Source organism: Ambystoma mexicanum, chromosome 8 (genome assembly GCF_040938575.1).
Source record: "Ambystoma mexicanum isolate Mex_15411 chromosome 8, UKY_AmexF1_1, whole genome shotgun sequence".
In the NCBI taxonomy this organism is placed as follows: domain Eukaryota; kingdom Metazoa; phylum Chordata; class Amphibia; order Caudata; family Ambystomatidae; genus Ambystoma; species Ambystoma mexicanum.
The window spans coordinates 368,055,875-368,060,861 of record NC_090929.1 but is presented as its reverse complement, the minus strand read 5'-3'; the positions used below and the strand labels follow the sequence as shown (position 1 = coordinate 368,060,861).

At 35.6% G+C, this 4,987-nt stretch overlaps 1 long non-coding RNA gene across 1 annotated transcript; it reads right to left on the bottom strand.

Annotated features, from left to right (window-relative positions):
- Positions 1 to 429: 429 nt before the first annotated feature.
- On the bottom strand, positions 430 to 4,758 carry LOC138473593 (uncharacterized). The gene is made up of 3 exons (XR_011268802.1): positions 4,620 to 4,758; positions 3,271 to 3,376; positions 430 to 2,357 (listed from the first exon to the last, which is right to left on the bottom strand). It is a non-coding gene; the product is annotated as an uncharacterized lncRNA (long non-coding RNA).
- Positions 4,759 to 4,987: the final 229 nt, after the last annotated feature.

Below are 4,987 nucleotides of genomic sequence, written 5' to 3'. Positions count from 1 at the left end.
TATATATATATATATATATATATATATATATATATATATATATATATATATATATATATTTCAATGTGGGAAACATCTTCCTTGATTATTTAGATGTGCATTATAAAAATGAACAACTTTCAACTGTCTGACACTTATGATTCTAATGTGGTAGTGATGTCATTGTCGTGTTGCGCCTTTTCTCTTTGCCCACTTTGCAAAATAAAGAAATACAATTTAAAACATAAAATAACACCCAAAATAATGAATGTTAATGATCAATAAACTTTGTAATGATTTAGCATACATATTCCAGTCACAAAATGTTTTCCATTTTCATTTATTTTTATAAGTTTAAAGATTAGATTTAGGACATACAATATTCAAAAGTGTAATATAAATACACATTTAAGAAGAAAATTTGACTCACATTTATTTGAAAGCTAGACATTTATTTAATTGAAATGTGCACACATAAAATGGAAAACAAGTACTGTTGAACTTTTTAAAAAGGAAAATTTGATATGATTACAGTTTTTGAGAAAAAGAAATAAAAATTGTATAGGAAGAATATTTAACGATCACAAAATTTCATTTGAATCTTGAAGTCAGCCTTCTAGACTGCTACCTTGAAAAGAAATCTGCTAGCAGTCTCTGTATTTGCATGGCGAGCACAGTCAAAGTCAGATCTTTCACAAAGTTAAATTCTATCTGCTCTCATATTGGCTTAACCACTTGCATTTTTTCTTTTTGTAAAGGTCATGGTGTAACGAAGCATGCCAAAAGCACCTCCTGTCCTTGCTTGTTCCCTTCCTTCCAATGTTCTCATTGTGAGCAAGCACAGCCATCCTTGATCTAGCCTCCATACCATCTATTAAGAAATGCAACCTAGGTCTGTACTTTAGGCACATATTATGGAAAACCTCAAAATCACCTGTGTGGCAACTTTCTGTTAGGCCCTTAAAATCTCTGGTAAGCATTTTGTCACACACAATCTTTTGTAGGGCCATGCACAAACCCCCTTTTCCTAAGTGTGTGCTCTTCACTGAAAGGTCCATGTGTACATTTGTGAACATGCTTGTTATGCTCCCATGAGTATGTTGTAACTTTGATGGAGCATTATTCTGCCAGAATCTGTACTGAACCGTCACAAGTCTTTGAACACCACCAAACATAGTTGCTTATGGACTGTGACCATTTTAAAATGTCTTCTGACCCCCTTTTGTACCAGCATCTGTAATTATTTTGGAAATAGATTTTGCAACATGCCACACATCAAATTAATGCTCTATTGCTCTATGTGTGGGAATGACTCTCACATGACCGTTGCTATTTCGTGGGGGCCTGTCAGTGACTATCAATTCTATTTGAAATCCCATTTGTTGCAAAAGTTCAATGGATTTAATGAAACCATATTACTTCACGGCAACAGAGGATGTACATTCTGACACTTGCACCACTACAGAAATGTCTATTTTTGTGTGACCATGTCCTGGAAGTGGTAAGTGCAATACTTGGACAAAGTTCCAGGACTGTTGCACTGTCCATCACCAGCAAGTCTGACCCTTCTGCCTGCAAGAGCATAGTCTATGGATAGCTGTTCTAGATTACATACCTGACTAACAGCCAGGAACAATAACTGTCTCTGATATCTGCTATGCAGTTTTAGCAGGGACCTCACGGCCTAAAAATGTGCATCTTACTAAACGTTGAACAACTGAACAACAGAGCAGAAGAACAAAGTACATTCCCAGCTGTTACTTTTCCAAGAATGTGTTGTGAGGACCATGAAAAGAGAAATGGTTGTGCACACTACTCCCCTTGATCTTTAGGTTGGTGCCTTTGAGTGCTCGAGTAAAATTCACCAATGGCTTCCCACAAAGCCTCCAATGCATCCTATAGTCACAAGTAATCATTTGCATAATCTGTAGCAGGCAGATGTCAAATACAATGTATTCTGGTTCCCTCAGTAGCCAACCATCCTACAATATAGTGGTTTGAGATTTGAAGGTGGTGGAAAATTCCTCTGCACAACCCTTGATGAAGTCAGGGTCATGCCATATAGTCATTGATTAATTCTGAGGATGCCTCAATGATTTCAATCTGTGATATGTCTGGATTTTCAGAGTGTATTGGGGAAACAGGGAACATTGGCAGAAAATATTTCAAAGCCATGGATTTGATCAGATGATTGGCAGTAATGATGAAGCATAGTCTGTGTTGTCCGTCAGTTTCGGTGAAGTTGTGTGCTGTGACAATGTCCATTATTACCTTCAATGGCTCGCTGGTTCAAATTCCGGCTACTGCACAAGGCGACATCCTTTGTTAGTGGTGTGCTCTGATTCTTCCTGATCTTCTTCTTCCTAGACCTCTAATTCCTTAATAAAACAAGCATTGTTTCTTTCACACTTACAGAACATATGGCTATCAAGCTTACAATTTAATACCAATGACAGAAAATTCCAAATCAACACTTTTCAAAATATGTAAAAGACTGGATCGTATTAACCCTAGTTTTCAGAGTGGATTTTTATACCGTCAATCTTGATGTGCCTAGTTTATCCTCCAACTGTAGCAAAACATTCACAAAAGTTGTAAAGAACCATAAATCTCTTACATGGCAAGACAAATAAATACAATTACAACATTTACACTGCTTCACTTTGAAAAACCCTTTACACACATTGGGGGTCATTACGACCCGGGCGCAAAGGGATACCGGGCACTGGTAATGACACCGGTGCCAGTAATCCCTTTGCGCCCTATTCCGAGGTCCCTTTGCGGGTCCTTCCTTAACGCCTGGTTTTAGCAGGCGTTAAGGACGGGACCCGCAAAGGGACTTCAGAGATAATAACGGTACCGTAATTTATGGTACCGTTATTAGCACCCTCCCCATTCCAATTGAGCTCCATTGGGGCTCAAATGGAAAAGGGGATTGACATTTTCAATGGGGACTTACCGGTCCCGCAAAGGTCGGACTAGACTGGTAAGTCCCCATTGAACCAGGGCGGACACGGTACCGGTAATGGTGCTAGCCATGGCGCTAATAACGCAATGACTAGCACCAACCTCAGAATGAGGCCCAATGAATGGAACATTAAAATTCCAATCGATGATAAATGATGACTATCAATATTATGTGTATCCATGTAGTCCATGTGTGTCTTCCATCTCAACTACTTCAGTAACAGACTCCTTGTACATAACAACACATTCGATAAACATGAGATACTAATTAAACAATGTAATGTTAACTTCTTTGGTAACAGAGATTATATCTAGATAAGTTACCTTGTAACTTGGGCCAGGAAGATAGCTCAGGGGCAACGCGCTCACCTTGGAAGCAAGACAGCATGGAGCAACACAGGTTCGATATCCCGGATCCATGCTTAGAAACCTGTGGGTATTAAGCGCATTATCAATAACCAATTATGAAATAAAATAACCAATTATTATGATTGTAGAATTACAACAAGTTATCCAAAAAAAGGTAAATATACTGTCAAAGAAGCTATTTTTTCAATAGGAAAAACATGTATTTTTTATAAAAAAGAAAGTAGACCATTGTAAGTAACTATAAATGTTGACAATAATTAATTTGTGTTACAGTTATCAATATACTGTCATCCTTCAAAATTCAAGAGAATACATTATTGACACCAACAATATGCTGTATTATAATTAAGGCTTCCCATGTTCAGTTTTTACTGATTTTAACACATAAATACAGATGGAAATCAATCTATTTTCTGTCTGTATTTATTTATAAAAATGGGATAAAGAGGAAAAACAGGTTTTTTTGTCTGGTTCTCTATGTTGTCACTTATAAATTGCAGGCCAATCACATTACAGATTTGCAGCATGAAGAGTGTAATGGTTGTAAAAAATAGCATTACATTTCTTCAAATCGCTGACGACAAATATCCTAAGGCAGCAGCAGTCACAGGAGCAACTGTTTGTTGTTATGGAAAAAATGGAACAGAATATCTTTCCTATATGGCTGCATGTCTGCTCTAATAAATGCATTTTTTATTAGAATAAAGGCAGATAAATACTAGTTGTGAGTTATCTTTGTATATAACCAAAAAATAAATGTGGATAAATACAGAACAAAGGCCCAAAAATAAATGTGGATAAATACAGACAGAAATGGCAGAAAAAGAAATACCATTAAAAAGAAGACCTAATTATAATGTTGATTTTCATTGTTTGCACGTTAGATGTCCAGCAACAGTATACTTATACATACCGAAGACAATGTTGCTGCAGTAACGTCATCCTCCTGGATATCATTTTTTTTTTAACAATTATATTGCTCTAGGAGAAGTTTAGCAATATAAATTAAATTAAAAAGAGAGTAGATATTGTTGTAAGATTCAACATTCTAATTATAATCAATATTAAATATAATCAATAGCAATTATCAATGTGTTCAAAAGTTGAGCTTGAACTTCTACATCTATAGTATATTTAGAATTTAAAATAAAATGACCTGAAAGGGTGGTGAGTTTAATGTTGATTCCAGAAAACGTGTTGATGATGAAGCTTGTTCCGTTATTCAATGTATATATTCATAACAATGATTATTCAAAAAGATACATTAGTCATAAAAATAGACAAATCAACACACTATAAATCACCTTACGAGCATGTCAGAAGGGATCACGATTTGGATATTTGAAGTGTCTGTTGTTTCCTCCGAGGTAGCAGTGTTGAATTCCATTGGTATGGTCTACCTAATGACAGTTATTGTAATCATTACATTTGTAAAATAACCAATTGATAGATACTGCTATTCAAGGTTTTAGAACGACGTACATTGCAGTGAACTTTTTATGTATCCCAAAAGTAGAAATGTATTAAAGGACAAAGTGTAACATTAAAATACATGTGTAAATCGTAACACAATAGAAAAGTTGACAATAAAATATCTATACAAATAAAACACAAAAACTCCAATCCTTTCATCCCATTATCTATTGGCAGACAAGTTCAATCCAGTTTGTGC